We start from the raw sequence: 17,927 nt of genomic DNA, 5'->3' as shown, positions 1-17,927 counted from the left end.
GGGGAGGGGGAAGGGTAAGCCGGGAAGAAGTGAGAGAGTGGCATGGACATATATACACTACCAAATGTAAAACAGATAGCTAGTGGGAAGCAGCCACCTAGCACAGGGAGAACAGCTCAGTGCTTTGTGACCACCTAGAGGGGTGGGATAGGGAGGATGGGAGGGAGACGCGAGAGGGCGGAGATATGGAGATATATGTATATGTATAGCTGATTCACTTTGTTATACAGCAGAAACTAACACACCACTGTAAAGCAATTATACTCCAATAAAGATGTTAAAAAAAAAAAAAGTAGCAGTGTGGCCTTCCAACCTCAAAGTTCCAGTTCTATTTGTTAGTCTTATCCTTTTAGAGCAGGATTTCTTAAACCTTGGCACTAGTGATATTCTGGGCTGGTTGATTCTCTGGGTTGTTTTTTTTTGGGGGGGGGTGGGGGGGATCTGTACACTGTAGGATGTTTAGCAGCATCCCTAGCCTCTACCCACTAGATGCCAGCAGCATCTCCACAGATACAACCAAAAAAGTCTACAGGCATTATCAAATGTCCCTTGGGGGACAAAAATTGTCCCAGCTGAAAAATCACTGCTCTAGAATACTACTAAGTTCTTTGAGATCACAGCTCAAGTCTTCTACTTCCTTGTAGCCATACAGAAGCATACCCAAAGCCTCAGTACATAAGTCACTCGATACATTCTTATACTGAACTGAGCTGAAAATGCTCCTTGATATACAGAAGAAAGGCCCTCATAATCACCAAAGGAATCAATCAACAAATATTCCTTTAGTTCTTACGAAGTTCAAGGCCCAGTTTCCCACTGTTCGTCTGATAACTTCAGAAAAGTACCTTAAGTGGGATGTTTGAAGTAAAATGGGCAGAACTCCATACTACTACTGAGTAAAATCAGTACATATTTACCATGCATCCTTTATGTGTGTGTACTGGGAATGTCCACCATTGCTTAGAGAGGGCTTTCTGGTTTCTACGTGTCCCAGCTGAGGAAGGAAGGAAGGAAGGGAAGGGGAGGGAGGGAAGGAAGGAAGGAAGAGAGGGAGAGAGGGAGGGAGGGAGGGAAAGAAAGAGAGAGAAGGAGGGAGGGAGGGAGGGAAGGAAAAGAGGAGGGTAGAGGAGGAAAAGAGGGGAGGGGTGAAGAGAGAAAAGAGAGGAGAGGGAAGGAGAGGGGAAGACAGAGGGCAGGGGAGGGGAGGGAAGAAACAATATCCTAAGGCTTCCCCCAGCCAATCAGGGTAATGAAGTCAACCACCCTCCTCGTCCTACTTCACACTGCCTCACAGAATTTATTCATGTGACCTGACTCAGTCCTTCATCCCCCCAGAAGGACAGAGGTCCCCTCCAAGAGGAGACAAGTAGATGCAGGAAATGGAAAGGCCCAGCTGGGTGGTACCTGAGCAGACAATTAAAGACCACAATCTTTTTTTTTTTTTTTCCAGTATGCAGGCCTCTCACTGTCGCGGCCTCTCCCGTTGCGGAGCAACAGGCTCCGGACACGCAGGCTCAGCGGCCATGGCCCACGGGCCCAGCCGCTCCGCGGCATGCGGGATTCTCCCGGACCGGGGCACGAACCCGTGTCCCCTGCATCGGCAGGCGGACTCCCAACCACTGCGCCACCAGGGAAGCCCAAGGACCACAATCTTATGTTATCTTAGACATGCTTTCCAAGTGACCTAACTGCTTCTTAAATCCAGGGCCAGGGCCAGGACCAGGGTGGTGCAAGCAAGGGACCTAGAGCTCAAAATTTAAGAAGGCACACATTTTCAGGTACTGACACTGCACTTGCATGACCTTGAGAGTGAGTGCCTCCTTCAAGTTTGCGGCCAGAGCCTTGTTTGCTTCGCCCTAGTCCAAGTCCTGCTTATGTCTATCTTGCTCCCATCCTAGAAGATCCCACAGAGCCGAGGAGAATACACTGCTTTTTCGTCTTTCAAGTAGAATAGCAGAGCTGAGTGTATATTAAGCACTCACTGAGTACTTGTGAAATTGAACAGAATTCCCTCCAACAGGGTAATAAGTAAGTATGCTGACACACCAGCACCCCACGTGGAGATGCTTAAATGGGAGTGTAAACAAACACTTGAAAAATACCTAATAAGCATCTGAGAAAGAAGTATTCATTTTCTGGAGGCACCCAGAAAATCATGTTTAAAAAACTACACGTCAAAACAAAACAAAACAACACAACTACATGTTCAAAGAAGCAAGGTAAGTCCATTGAAGAGAAAACAAGGAAGATTCAGAGAACCGGACCAGGCATGGGGACACCTCTCCATGAGATAGTGGTCAAGCATGCTACTGTTTGTGCCTTTGTTTCTCCCGCTGGAAAATAGAGAATAGGTCTTCTGACTTCATTGTGGGGCTGTGAGGGTAATTATATTCCAAGTGACCAAGTGATTTCATTGCCTTTCTTCCTAGGAGAGTGAGTGTACTTTAAAAAGTACTCAGAGAGGCCAGGGAACTGAATGTTGGTGAAGCACAGGGCAGTAATGCTTTCAGAGCTCAGGGAACAGCTGAGAAGGGCAAGCACTAAGGCTGAGACTAGACTTGGTGCTTAGAGGACCATTTAGCACTTCGTGGAGTAGTACGAGCACCAGAGTGGAGTAATGCTGAGTAAAGACATGATTTGGCTTTAATATTTGCATGCTGAACGAAAAGATTTTAAAAATTACATCCAAATCAGTCTAGCTCAGGTGGAAAAACAAGGAAAGCTATAAGCTATACCTATAATTAACCTGTACCATCTGGAAATACATCTTTATTTGCTCCCTCATTAATGAGTTTATTCACCTGGGGCCAAGAAGTCAGTCAGTCTAAACTTGACCTGTCCAGAGCTCAGGTAGCTAATTAGGTAGGTTCTCAGGGCAAGATTACTGATTGATGGGCCCATTTCCCACTCCTAAGACCCATACACAGAATGTCTTTTTGCCAACCAATCACTCCCCTCCTAGGATGTCGCAAGGTCTCTAGTCATGTCAATCTACCTAGGTCCAGATTTGAAAGAAGTTAGACCAAGAATGTCAGGCAGAGGGCAAGAGAAAACTTTACAAAAATGGAAAATGATCTGCGGTTGACTGATATTTTCTCAGGTGCGAAAGACTCATGGTCCACCAGTGTAATACCACAAACAGGCCTCCTATCCCCCACAAATACTGATACTCGGTGGTCTCTGAGTCTTTACACAGGCTGGTTACTTTGTCCCTTCAGCCCCTCTCTTCCACCAAACCACATTCTGCCTTCATGCAAAATGCTAGACAAATCCTCCTGGATCCTGAAAGGCTCTTTAGACTGACCTCATTCACTGGAAAAAAAAAAAAAAAAAATCCTTTACTGCCTTGATGAGCATGATCCACAGCCCAGAAGCATTAGCACCCTGAGAGCTTAAGAAATAGATGCTTCAGAATCCATCCCAAGGCTTCCCTGGTGGCGCAGTGGTTGAGAGTCTGCCTGCCGATGCAGGGGACACGGGTTCGTGCCCCGGTCCGGGAGGATCCTGCATGCCACGGAGCGGCTGGGCCCATGGGCCATGGCCGCTGAGCCTGCGCGTCCGGAGCCTGTGCTCCGCGGAAGAGAATCCATCCCAGACCTCCTGAATCAGAATCTGCATTTAATAAGATACCTAGGTAATTCATATGCATATAAAAGCATTGCTATTACAATCACTTTGCTGTACACCTGAAATACAACACTGGTAATCAACTATAATCCAATATAAAATTAAAAGTTAAAAAAATAAAAGGATTATCATAAAAAAAAATTGCTATTGCATCCCAGCACTCACATCCACACTTTGTCCTACAGTCATATACCTCTATACACCTGAATTGTTTTTAACAACAGCTTTACTGAGATCTAATTCACATACCGTAAAATTCACCCATTTAAAATGTACTATTCAGTGCTTTTAGTATATTCAGAGTTGTGCCACCATCACCACTATTTAAATTTAGAACATTTTTACCACCCCAAAAAGAAACCACATACCAGTCAGCCATCACTCTCCAATCTCCCCCCAGCCCAAGGAACCACTGATTTACTTTTGATCTCTATCCATAGATTTGCCTATTCTTGACATTTCATATAAACGAGATCATACAATATGTGGTTTTTTGTGAATGGCTTCTTTCACTTAGCATGTTTTCAGTGTTGCAGCAGGTATTGTAGTTCATTCCTTTCTATTACCAAATAATATTGTATTGTATGGATATACGACATTTTCTTTGTCCATCCATCAGTTGATGGACATTTGGGCTGTTTATAGTTTTGAGCTATTACAAATAATGCTGTTACGAACATTCATTTACAAGTTTTCGTGTAGACATGCTTTCATTTTTCTTGAGCATGTATCTAGTAGTGGAACTGTCTGGTCACATGTAACTCTATGCTTAACCTTTTGAGGAACTGCCAAACTGTTTTCCACAGCAGCTGCACCATTTTACATTCCCACCAGCAGTGTATGAGAGTTCCAATTTCTCCACATCTTCAACAACACTTATTGTCCTTTTGGTAAAAAGCATCCCAATGGGTGTGAAATGGCAGATCAATATGATTTTGAATTTCCCTGATGTATAATGATGTTGAACACCTTTTCATATGCTTATTAGCCATTCACATATCTTCTTTGGAGAAAAGTTTATTCAGATCCTTTGTCCCTTGTCCACTTTTAAAAAATAGCCTTTTTTTTTAACAGCAGTTTTAGATTCACAACAAAATTGAGTGGAAAGCACAGAGATTTCCCATACGTGCCCTGCTCCCAAATATGCATAGCCTCCCTCATTACCGACATCCCCATCAGAGCGGTACCTTTGTTCTAACTGAAGAACCTACATTGACATACCATCACCCAAAGTCCATAGTTTACCTGAGAGTTCACTATTGATGTACATTCTATGGATTTGGACAAACATATAATGTCCTCATGGACACATATCCATCATTAGAGTATCATACAGAGTAGTTTCACTGACTTAAGAATTCTCTGTGCCCTGCTTATTCATCTCTCCATCCCCCCAATCCCTAGCAACCACTGATCTTTTTACTGTCTCCACAGTATTGCCTCTTCCAGAATGTCATATAGTTGAAATTATATAGTACGTAGCCTTTTCACATTGGCTTCTTTCACTTAGTAATATGCATTTAACATTCCTCCATCTCTTTTTATGGCTTGATAGCTCACTTCTTTTTAGTACTGAATAATCCATTCTCTGGATGTACCACAGTTTATGTATCCATTCACCTACTGAAAGGCATCTTGGTGGCTTCCAAATTTTGGCAATTATGAATAAAGCTGCTATAAACATCTGTGTGCAGGTTTCTGTGTGGACATAAGAGCTCCTCTGGGGAAATATTAAGGAGCACAATTGCTGGATTTGGTAACAGTATGTTTAGTTTTGCAAGAAACCACCAAACTATCTTCCAAAGTGGCTGTATTATTTTGCATTCCCACCAGCAATGAATGAGAGTTCTTGTTGCTCCACATCCTTGCTAGCATTTGGTATTGTCAGTGTCTCAGATTTCGATCATTCTAATAGGTGTGTAGTGGTATCTCATTTTAATTTGAATTTCCCTGAAGATGCCTGTGGGGCATCTTTCCATATACTTATATGCCATCTATATATCTTCTTTGGTGGGCTATATGTTAAGGTCTCTAGCCCACTTTTTTTCCCCATTTATTTATTTATTTATTTATGGCTGGGTTGGGTCTTCGTTGCTGCGTGCGGGCTTTCTCTAGTTGCGGTGAGCAGGGGCTACTCTTCGTTGCAGTGTGTGGGCTTCTCACTGCAGTGGCTTCTCTTGTTGTGGACCACGGGCTCTAGGTGTGCAGGCTTCAGTAGTTGTGGCTCTTGGGCTCTAGAGGACAGGCTCAGTAGCTGTGGTGCACCGGCTTAGTTCCTCCACGGCATGTGAGATCTTCCCAGACCAGGGATCGAACCCATGCCCCCTGCATTGGCACATGGATTCTTAACCGTTGCACCACCAGGCAAGTCCCTCTAGCCCACTTTTAATCAGGTTTTCTTTTTTTTTTTTTTTTAGTACCTTGGCCTCTCACTGTTGTGGCCTCTCCCACTGCGGAGCACAGGCTCCGGACGCGCAGGCCCAGCTGCCATGGCTCACGGGCCAAGCCGCTCCGCGGCATGCGGGATCCTTCCGGACCGGGGCACAAACCCGCGTCCCCGGCATCGACAGGCGGACTCTAAACCACTGCGCCACTAGGGAAGCCCCAGGTTGTTTTCTTATTACTGAGTTTAAAGAGTTCTTTGTATACTTTGGATGACAATCCTTTATCTGATAGGTCTTTTGCAAATACATTCTTCCAGTTTGTGGCTTGTGCTTTCATTCTCCTGACAGTTTCTTTTGTAGAGCATAAATTTTTAATTTTAATTAAGTCTAGCTTATCAATTCTTTCTTTCAGGGATCATGCCTTTGATGTTGTAACTAAAAAGTCATTGCCAAACCCAAGGTCACCTAGATTTTCTCCTATGTTATCTTCTAAGAGTTTTACAGTTTTGCTTTGTGATCTCATTGAGGTTTGTGGTCCATTTTAAGTTACCTTTTTGTGAGGGGTATAAAGCCTGTGTCTAGAACCTTTTTTTTTTTACTTGTGGATGTCTGATTGCTCTAGCACCATTTGTTGACAGACTCTCTTTGCTCCATTGTATTGCCTTTACCCCTTTGTCAAAGATCAATTGATAAATTTACATAGGTCTATCTCTGAGCTCTCCATTCTGTTCCACTGATCTATTTGTCTGTTCTTTGACCAGTACCACAGTGTCTTGATTACTGTAACTTTATAGTAAGTTTTGAAGTTGGGTAAGTAGTCCTCCAATTTTGTTCTTCTCCTTCAATACTGTATTGGCTATTCTAGGTATTTTGCTTCTCCATATAAACTTCAGAATCAGTTTATTGATATCTATAAAATACCTTGCTGGGATTTTGACTGGGATTGCAATGAATCTATAGATCAAGTTGGGAAGAACTGACATCTTGACAACATTGAGTCTTCCTTTACACGGACATGGAATATCTCTCCATTTAGTTGTTCTTTGATATCTTTCATCCGTTTTACAGTTTTCCTCATATAGATCTTGTACATATTTTGCTATATTTATATCTACATATGTTATTTTTATTGGTGCTAAAGTACATGGTATTGTGGGGTTTCTTAAAAGATTTTTTTTTTGATGTGGACCATTTTTAAAGTCTTTACTGAATTTGTTGCAATACTGCTTCTGTTTTATGTTTTGGTTTTTCTGGCTGAGTCACGTAGGATCTCAGCTCCCCGACCAGGGATCGAACCCACACCCGCTGCATTAGAAGGTAAACTCTAATGACTGGACCACCAGGGAAGTCCCTGGTATTGTGCTTTTAATTGCAAATTCCATTTGTTCATTCTTGGTATACAGGAAAGCAGCTGACTTTTGTATATTAACTGCGTATCCTGCAACCCTACTATAATAGTTTATTAGTACTAGGAGGTTTTTGGTTGATCCTTTCTATAGATGATCATTTCATCTGTGAACAAAGATGGTTTTATTTCTTCCTTTCAAATCTATATTCATTTTATTTCCTTTTCTTGCCTTATTGTGTTAGCTAGGACTTCCAGTATGATGTTGAAAAGCAGTGGTCAGAGGGAACAACCTTCCCTTGTTCCTGATCTTAGTGGAAAACTTCATGCTTCTCACCAGGTTAGTATGTTAGCTGTAAGTTTTGGGTAGATATTCTTTATCAAGTTGAGGAAGTTCCCCTATATTCCTAGTTTAATGAGAAATTTTTATCTTGAATGGGTGTTGGATTTTGTCAAATGATTTTTCTGCATATATAGATATGTTCATGTAATTTTTCTTCTTTAACCTGTTGATGTGATAGATTACATTAATTTTTCAAATACTGAACCAGGTTTGCATACCTAGGATAAATTCCACCTGGTCATGGTGTATGATCCTTTTATACACTGCTGGTTTCAATCTGTTAATGTTTTATTAATGATTTTTACATCTATGTTCATGAGAGACATTGGTCTATAGTTGTCTTATAATATCTTTGTCTGGTTTTGGTATTAGGGTAATGCTGACTTCATAGAATGAGTTAGGAAGTATTCACTCTGCTTCTATCTTCTGAAAGAGATTGTAGAGAATTGGTATAATTTCTTCCTTAAATGTTTGGTAGAATTCACCAGTGAACCCATCTGGGCCTGGTACTTTCTGCTTTGGAAGGTTATTAATTATTCAATGAATTTCTTTAATAGATATAGGCCAATTCTGATTGTCTGTCTTCTTGTGTGAGTTTTGACCGATTGCGTCTTTGAAGGAATTGGTCCATTTCATCTAGGTTATCAAATTTGTGGTCACAGAGTTGCTCATAGTATTCCTTTATTATCCCTTTAGTGTCCATTGGCTCTGTAGTGATATCCCCTTTTTCATTTCTGATGTTAGGAATTTGTATCCTCTCTTTTTTTTCTTAGTTAGCCTGGCTACAGGTTTATCAACTTTATTAATCTTTTCAAAGAACCAACTTTTGATTTTGTTGATTTTTTCTAGATTTCCTGTTTTCAATTTCATTGATTTCTGCTCTAATTTTTATTATTTCTTTTCTTCTGCTTATCTTGGATTTAATTTGCTCTTCTGCTAGTTTCCAAAGGTGGAAGTTTGGATGACTGATTTTATCTTTCCTTTTTTTCTAATATGTGCATTCAGTGGTACACATTTCCCTCTAAGCTCTACTTTTGCTGTATCCACAAATTTTGATATGTTTTGTTTTCATATTCATTTAGTTCAAACATATTTAAATTTCTCGAGATTTCTTTTTTGATCCATGTGTTATTTAAGCAGTATGTTGTTTAATCTCCCAAGTATTTGTGGATTTTCCAGCTATCTTCCTGTTACTGATTTCTGATTTAATTCCATTGTGCACTGAGAGCAGAAAATATATGATTTTTATTCTTTTAAATTTGTTAAGGTATATATATATATATATATATTTTTTTTTTTGCGGGGGGGTACACCGGCCTCTCACCATCGTGGCCTCTCCCATTGCGGAGCACAGGCTCCGGACGCGCAGGCTCAGCGGCCATGGCTCACGGGCCCAGCCGCTCCGCGGAATCTGGGATCTTCCCAGACCGGGGCACGAACCCATGTCCCCTGCATCGGCAGGTTGACTCTAAACCACTGTGCCACCAGGGAAGCCCTAAGGTATATTTTATGGCCCACAATGTGGTCTATCCTGGTGAATGCTCCATGAGAACTTGAGACGATTGTCTATTCTGCTGTTGCTGGATGAAGTAGTCTATAAATATCCATTATATTCAGTTAATTGATGGTGTCATTGAGTTCAGCACTGCCTTCATGAATTTTCTGCTTGCTAGATCTGCCCCTTTCTGACACAGGAGTGTTGAATTCTCCAACTATAACAGTGGATTCATCTATTTCTCCTTGCAATACTATCATTTTTTGCCTAATGTATTTTCACACCCTATTGTTAGGTACACACACATTAAGACATTGTTATGTCTTCTTGGAGAACTGACTTCTTTATCATTATGTAATGCCCCTCTTTTTTTAAATTAATTAATTAATTAACTTATTTATTTATTTTTGGCTGTGTTGGGTCTTCGTTGCTGCGTGCAGGCTTTCTCTAGTTGTGGCCAGTGGGGGCTACTCTTCAGTGCTATGCACAGGCTTCTCATTGCAGTGGCTTCTCTTGTTGAGGAGCACAGGCTCTAGGCATGCGGACTTCAGTAGTTGTGGCACATGGGCTTGGTTACTCCGAACCCGTGTCCCCTGCACTGGCAGGGGGATTCTTAACCACTGCGCCACCAGGGAAGCCCTGTAATGCTCCTCTTGATCCCTGATAACTTTCTGTGTTCTGAAGTCTGCTCTACCTGAAATTAATATAGCTACTCCTGCTTTCTTTTGATTGTCAGCCTGATACATCTTTCCCCATTCCTTTACTTTTAATCTATATGTGTCCTTTTATTTAAAATGGGATTCTTTTAGATATAGAGTTGGGTCTTGTATTTTTTATCCACTCTGACAATCTCTGTTTTTTAACTGATGCATTTAGACCATTAACGTTCAAAGTGATTATTAATATAGTTGGATTAGCATCTACTATATTTGTTACTGTTTTCTATTTGTTGCCCTTATTCTTTGTTTCTATTTTTGTCTTCCAATCTTTTTCTGCCTTTTATAGTTTTAACTGAGAATATTATATGATTACATTCTCTTTCCTTTCTTAGCTTATCAGTTATATTTTTTTAAAAATTTTATTATTATTAATATTTTTTGGCCTCACTGTGCAGCTTGTGGGATCTTAGTTCCCCGACCAGGGATCAAACCCAGGCCCTCGGCAGTGAAAGTGCACTGGACTGCCAGGGAATTCCCTATACTTTTATTTTTACTTCTTTTAGTGGTTGCTCTAGAGCAAAACCCACTTTCAAATAATACTATACCACCTTACAGATAGTTTGAGTACCTTATAACAACAAAATAATCCTAATTCTTCCCTCTCATCCCTTGTATCATTGCTGTCATTCATTTCACTTATCCATAAATACACACACACAAACATACATAGTCAAATGTAGTGTTGGTATTATTACTTTGAAAAAACTATTCTGTTAGATCAATCAACAATATATAAAACAGGGAATTCCCTGGTGGTCCAGTGGTTAGGACTCCATGCTCTCACTGTCAAGGGCCCAGGTTCGATCCCTGGTCAAGAAATTAAAATCCTATAAGCTGTGTGGTGCAGCAAAAAAAAAAAAAAAAATATATATATATATATATATATATATAATAAAAGAGCATCTACAAATATCCTATAGCTTACATTATATTTAATGGTGAAAGACTGAATGCTTTCCCCCTAAGATCCGAAATGTCAGGATGTCCACCCTCACCACTACTATTCAACATAATACTGAAGTTTCTAGCCAGCAAAATAAGGCAATAAAAGGTACAGATTGGAAAGAAATAAAACTGCCCCTTATTTGCAGATGACATCATGGCCTACATAGAATATCCCAAAGAATCTACCAAAAAAAAAAAAAAAAAAGGGCTAGAACTTATAAGAGAGTTCAACGAGGTGGCAGAATACAATATAAACATACACACAAAAATTGTATTTCTATATAGTAGCTATGAACATATGGAAAATGACATTTAAGATACAATAAAACTTACAATCGCTCATTAAAAAAAGAATTAGTAAAATAAATGTTTTTATTCTACCTTCACTTATTCCCTCTCCAATGCTCTTCCTTTCTTTATGTAGATCTGAGGCTCTGACTTCCATTATTTTCCTCTCTCTAAAGAACTTCTTTTAACATTTCTTGCAAAGCAGGCCTACTGGCAATAAATTTGCTCTATTTTTGTCTGTCTTTATTTCTCCTCTTTTGAAGGCTAATTTCATGGGATACTGAATTCTAGGCTGGTGGGGTTTTTGTTTTTTTCAACACTGTAAACATTTCATTCTACTCTCTTCCTGCTTGCATGGTTTCTGAGGATAAACTGGGGGTTAATTCTTATCTTTGCTCCTCTATAGGTTAAGGTGTTGTCTCCTCTGGCTTCTTTCAGGATTTTTTGTCTTTGATTTTCTATCATTTGAAAAATGATATGCCTAGATTTACTGGGGGGTTCTGGCATTTATCCTGCTTGGTGTTTTCTGAACTTCCTGGATCAGTGGTTTGGTGTCTGACATTAATTTGGGAAAATTCTCAGTCATTATTGTTTCAAATATTCTGTTTCTCTCCTTCTTCTCCTTCTGGTATTCTCATGATGCATCTGTCTTAGTCTGTTCAGACTGCTATAATAAAATACCATTGACCAGGTGGCTTATAAACAACAAACATTTACTTCTCACATTTCTGGAGTGTGGAAAGTCCAGGATCACAGCACAAGCAGATTCTGTGTCTGGTGAGGGCTTCCTGGTTCATAGACAGCTGACTTTTTGTTATGTCCTCACATGGTGCAAGGGGCTAGGAAACTCTGTGGGGCCTCTTTTATAAGTGCACAAATCCCAATTATGAGGGCTCTGCCCTCATGACCTAATCACCTCCCAAAGGCCCCACCTCCTAATACCATCACCTTGAGGATTAGGAGTTTAACATATGAATTTGGGGGGAACACAAACATTCAGATCACAGCAGCATACATTACTTTTGTAGTTGTCCCACAGTTCTTGGTTATTTTGCTTTTTCTAGTCTTTTTTCGTTTTACTTTTATAGGTTTCTACTCAAATATCCTCAAGCTCAGAGATTCTTTCCTCAGCCATGTCTAGTCTACTGATAAGCCCATTAAAGGCATTCTTCATTTCTGTTACAGTGTTTTTGATCTCTAAACATTTCTTTTTGGTTCTTTCTTAGAATTTCCATCTCTCTGCTTACAATGCCCAGTTGTTCTTGCATGTCATCTACTTTATCCATTCGAGCCTTAGCACGGTAAATCATACTTATTTTAAATTCCCTGTCTAATAATTCCAAGATCCCTGCCATAGATGGGTCTAATTCTGATACCTGGTATGTCTCTTCAAAGTGTGTATTTTGCTTTTTAGTATATCTTGTAATTTTTTCTTGATAGCTGGGCATGATATACCAGGTAAAAGGAACTGCTATAAACAGACCTTTAGTAATGTGGTGGCATGTTGAGGGAGGGGAAGCATTCTATAGTCCTATGATTGGGTTTCAGTCTTTTAGTGAGTCTGTGCCTCTGGAATGTGAACTTCACAAGTGCTTCTCAGTGCCTCACCCACCCCTCTTAGGTGGGACATGATGGTGTGAGTGGACTGGAATTGGGTATTTCCCTTCTCCAAGATGAAAGGCTAGAGCTGACTAGAGGTGGGTATTTCCTTTTCCCTGGGTCAGTTAGGCTCTGATAAAACCCCAACAGGGGCTTCCCTGGTGGCACAGTGGTTGAGAGTCTGCCTGCCGATGCAAGGGACACAGGTTTGTGCCCCGGTCCGGGAAGATCCCACATGCCGCGGAGCGGCTGGGCCCGTGAGCCATGGCCACTGACCCTGCGCGTCCGGAGCCTGTGCTCCGCAAGGGGAGAGGCCACAACAGTGAGAGGCCCGCGTACCGCAAAAAAAACAACAACAAAAAAACAAAACAAAACCCCAACAGGTTAGGCTTTGGTTAAAGTTTCCCCTGATGGCAGACCTTAAGAAGAACAGAATGCTCTGTAGTATTTTTTTAAACGGCTCCTTTCCCCCACCCCTCCCCAAAGCACAAAAGGGTTTTTCTCAATACTCAGTGTAAGAACCTGATAGATATCCGAGAAGTCATTGTGGGGGGCCCTCAATGACTGAGTCCCCCTGGAGTGTTTTAACTCTGAGTTGTCCATACTGAGCCTCCAGCAATTCATCAATTACAATCCAGGTTTCCCTTCTCCAGCACTGGTTCCCACAGAGGTTTCTGCTTCTGTAAGTTGTGATTCTCTGTATTCACCTGTTCGTCTCTCCAATTTGGGGGGCAGCAATTTGCCTTTGCCCTATGACCTTACTTCTCTTAAAAATCTAAGAATTGTTGATTTTTCAGTTTGTTCAGCTTTTTACTTGTTCTTAGGACAGAACGGTGATTTCCAAGCTTCTTACATGCCTATTGGAACTCTTTTGCCCATTTTTAAAATTATTTATATTTTTATTGTTGAGTTGTAAAAGTTTTTTATATATTCTGGATACAAAATCCTTTATGTGATATATGACTTGCAAGAATTTTCTCCCATTCTGTGGGTTGTCTTTTTACTTTCTTGGTGGTATCCTTTGCAATACAAAAGTTTTTCATTGTGATGACACCCAATTTACTTTTTCTTTTATTGCTTGTGTTTTTGGTGTCATATCTAAGAAATCGTTACCTAATTTGGTAGTGATTTATAACTGTTTTCTTCGAAGAGTTTTATAGTTTTAGTTATTACATTTAGGTCATTGGTCTGTTTTGAGTCAATGTTTGTATATGGTGTGAGGCAGGAGTCCTACTAGCATGTGGCTATCTAGTTGTTTCAGCATCATTTGTTGAAAAGACTATTCATTCCCCATGTGTACCTGATTGATCACATTGGCTCTTAACTCTCTAAGATGGTGCAACACTCTTGTTTTCCACATCATTTTCTTAAGTGTCCACATAGCTCTATAAATTTTGCTGACAGAACCTCAGAAAGACTAAAAAGGTAGCTGGAGATATATAATACCATATATCCAATACCATAAAGAACATATGTAAATCATACCATAGAGAAAGATAAAGCCTAAAGAAAGCCTCTGAAGCTATCTGTGAGGTTTGATACATTTATTCATTTACTCTCATTTAAGGTACTTCTGTTCTAAATGTGTAGGTTCTGGGCTAGGCATGGAGATACAAAGATGAACCAGACTTTTTTTCCTGCCCTTGAGAAGACAGATTTAAAAATAAAATAATTAGGTTGTTTTAAAAGCATGAATTTACTCAGCAGAAGGAACACAATTGTTTCCATTTTACAGAAGGCACAAATGAGATATAAAGGAGAAAAATGACTCACTGAATGAAGATCACCGTTATGGGGCATAGGGATAGGAGTGATGGGGAGAGGATCACAGACCTTAAGGGAGAAATCAGAGTCAGGGCTTAGGGCCACAAATGGCCAAGCCAATGACTAGTCACAAGGTCCTGCTAGTGCCACATTATGACTTTCATGGGCCCTAGGTACTTTTGCCTTTGTGGAACCCTTTCTCTATTAGAAAAATATTTTAAAATATATTTTATGACTGTATTGATATAATCCAAGATGAATTATATTCATTTTTTCTTCTGATTGAAAGAAGTTAAGACATTTTTATGGGCCCCTGGGTACTGTGCCTGTTGGATAAGTCAGCCCTGAGTCCTGCTGTCTCCCCACAGCTATGCACCAAGAATTCTCTCCCCAGCTGCCAAATCACATAGCTCTGCTGCTTCTGAGATTCTGTTCTCTAACCGGCCTGATCAAGCGGCATGAGGTTTAGGTTCACATTAAATCTCGCCTAAATCCACACAGAAAAGGTAACCTCACTCTACTCCTATGAGCACTATACAGTTATTGGGCAATCATTTGCCAATAATGTGTATTCTGTGTTCAAGGAAGGTTTAGATACATTCATGATCAAACGCAAACAAAGAAACAGACATGTCATGACCTACAAACACCAAAGTCATAGGAAGCATGTGCCTGGCACCTTGACAGCCCATAAATATCTGTTCATTCAATTACAAGACAGGCATAAAACAAAGTCTCTTCCCTTATAAAACTTACCATATAATGAAGAAGACAGACAATAAATATACAAATAAGCATAATTTATATATATGAAATAATTTCTGGTAGCAGTGTTATGAAGAAAAAGAAAGCAGGGTAAGAGAAGAAAGAATGAAAAAGGAGGCCATTATGTGGCTACATGTAGACACTCTGGTTTGGTTTCCCCAGAAAGGCTTCCAATAACGGGAGAACTTGCTGGGCAGGCTGAATAGTGAAACTAGCCCATGTAGTATGTCTTATTTCCTTGGGTTTTACCTCATTCCCACTTTTCACCCCAAGAAATGGCTTCAGGGCAACAACCACCTTTCTCAGTGAAAAGAAAAAGAGTTGTAGGTCCTGATCTGGCATAGCTATTTACTTGCTATATGTCAATGAATAGGGCACTTCTCTCTATGCCTGTTTCCCCATATATAAAATGAGGAAATTGGCTTAAGTTACTTTCAAGGTCCCTTAAAGCTAAAATGCTATAATAATTCATACCAAATCTGTCAAATCTGTCTAACTCCAAAGATTTGGAGTCAGCTATAATACTTTGGCTTTCCAAACTGCCACAGTTACCTTAGTTACCACAGAAGTGAAAGCAAAATGCCTTTAGTGTAGTGAGGTGTGATTTAACAGGATGCTACCAAATTAAATCAATGAAAATTTACCAAGTGACTACCATAAGCATGCATCAGGAATATCCATCACTTGGGGGATGACCTCTTGCCCTGGCTTCAAGTACCTTCTAACTGCAAAGGGCCCTAAACTCTGGAACCCCATCTACCAGGGCAACCGGGAACTTCAAAGGTCTCAGCTGATCCTGTCAAGTTACAGAATGATCAATCATGCAGCTAGAGACTTCACTCTTTCAACAAAACATCAGAGATGAATAATTCCAACCTTTGCCCTTGAGGTAGTCACAGTCCAGGGGGTAGGGGTGAGACAGATTAAACATAATATGATAAGGATAACCACTGACGTATAAACAAAATGCTGTGTAAGCCCAGAGAAAGGAGAGATTAGTTAGTTCCTGAACCTGGTACAGCAAAACCACCAGGCTGGCTGCCTCTGTCTCGGGGGGACAGATACTATGGTGTGCTGAGTGATTAGGATTACAAATGAAGTCCAAAGTTTCACAGGCTACCCCTATTTGTGGCTCCGTATTCCCCTCTCACTCACATTTTTCTCCAACTCCTTAGCCCTGGCGAGAATTCCAGGCCAATAAATTAAAGTGGAACTACCTCACTTTTCAGACCTCATAAGTCAGCTGGGGATCATGCAGACATTGGTTATGCTTAGCCTAACTGAAAAGCCTGACATGGACAGCACACTGTAGGCAGTGGAGTCAGAGTAGATGCTGGCTGAAAGTAACTGCTGTGGCTGCTGTCTGCCCTCCACTCCTACCCCTCCTACCATCACCAGAAAAGCACATCCTCCAGGCCAGCTGAATTGGAAAGCTTTTTTAAAGAAACTTTTAAAATTTATACAAAAGTGGGAGGAATAGTTTAACAACCTCTCTCCCATTCAGCAATTATCAAATTTGGGGGCACCTAAGGTACACTTCTTTGGTTCTTCAATTCCTACCCCATAAAATTCATATTTCTCAGACTGGCTTCCTCCCCACCTGGCCCTCCTCTCTTACTCTTTCCCATATGCACTCCAGCCTCTAATACACTCTATACTTTTCTACCCATCCTTAAAGATCCAACCCAGATGTCACCTCTTACAGAGCCCTTCCAGAACAGAACTTTCTACAGCTTTCTATGAAACTCCTAAAGCCCTAAATCTGGACTATCCATGTGCTGATCACATCTACCCACCTATGAAATCTCCCTCCAATTTTTCATTGCCACACATTCTTGGTTCAGACTTTATCTCGTGCTCTCTCCTAGACCTGCAGTGACTTCCGAGTGATCTCCCTGATGCAAATCTTGCCAGTACAGATTCATAACAGGAGCAGCCACAGTAATCTTTATTAGACACACATCTGACTGCATCAGCCCCCTACTTTGACAAACTTGGATAACTTTCTACTGCCTTTGGATTAAAGTCCAAACTCCTTTGTATGACACACAAGGTGTTTCATAATGTGGTATATAACCAGCTACTTATCTCACCACCTCCAATAAACAGCTTTTACTCCAGCCACACTAAACCACTTACCACTCTGAGGTGCTCTTCCCTTTTATCCCTCAGTGATTTGGCTGCTGCTGTCTTCTCTCCTTAGAATCCTTTCCTCACCTTCACTGTCTAGTCCATTTCTTTTCCTTCTTTAAGATGTAGCTCAAATATCACCTCCTTTGTGACACATTCTCCAACTTTATTCATTCACACACCCATTCAACAACTGTTAACTGATCATATGTTAAGCTCTAGACAGGGGATACAATAAATAACAGCTCTCACTCTCAAGGAGCTTAGAGTCTAGTAGATCGCCTCAGGTGGAGTAATTCCTTTCCTCTTCTGTTCTCCTGAAGAATTTTACAATTTGCACAAACCTCTAAGGTCACATTTATTACTTTTTATACTTGTTTGTTTCCCTCACTAGGCTCTAATCATCTTGAAGCCAAGGATCTTTTCTTATTTTTAAGGCTTTGTTGAGGTATAGCATCCATATCAGGTGGACAGTTCAATGACTGTTCATATATTTATAGAGTTGTACAGCCATCTTATTTTA

At 40.6% G+C, this 17,927-nt stretch overlaps 1 protein-coding gene across 2 annotated transcripts in view; it reads right to left on the bottom strand.

Annotated features, from left to right (window-relative positions):
* Positions 1–17,927, bottom strand: part of RNF121 (ring finger protein 121) — an 84,665-nt gene that overhangs the window by 50,994 nt on the left and 15,744 nt on the right. The gene's annotated exons all lie outside the window — the stretch shown is intronic.

The sequence above is a fragment of the Delphinapterus leucas genome, chromosome 7 (genome assembly GCF_059928025.1).
Source record: "Delphinapterus leucas isolate spDelLeu-1000000601 "Yukka" chromosome 7, BTC_Dleu_Yukka2, whole genome shotgun sequence".
Lineage (NCBI taxonomy): Eukaryota > Metazoa > Chordata > Mammalia > Artiodactyla > Monodontidae > Delphinapterus > Delphinapterus leucas.
This window is presented reverse-complemented; position numbering and strand designations above follow the sequence as displayed.